The sequence below is a fragment of the Propithecus coquereli genome, unplaced genomic scaffold (genome assembly GCF_000956105.1).
Source record: "Propithecus coquereli isolate 6110/MARCELLA unplaced genomic scaffold, Pcoq_1.0 Scaffold25, whole genome shotgun sequence".
Taxonomy (NCBI): domain Eukaryota; kingdom Metazoa; phylum Chordata; class Mammalia; order Primates; family Indriidae; genus Propithecus; species Propithecus coquereli.
In genome coordinates, this window is record NW_012148063.1 from 15,378 (window position 1) to 15,717 (window position 340).

Below are 340 nucleotides of genomic sequence, written 5' to 3' on the forward strand. Positions count from 1 at the left end.
CAAGAATGTAGGGAGTCTGGGGCTCAGCTCCTAAAATTTATATTTTTAACAACTTTTCTTCTATTTCTGAACTTGCAGAATCTCTAAAGCTTCAGCCTTTCACTCTAGTGGCAAAAGAAATTCTACTTGGGGAAAAAAAAAGATTGGAGAGACGTCTGTATTTAGACAATTATAGGCCTGAAAGTAGGGACTAAATTCCCTTAATATCAACATGGGGATAATGATTTTATAAAAATATTCAATTGGGTTTGATGTTTATTTCCTACATTTTATTCTATATGTTTATTAGGCTTACATCTGTTTTTTTTAATGGGCAGGAATCTTGCTGGTATAAAACCAA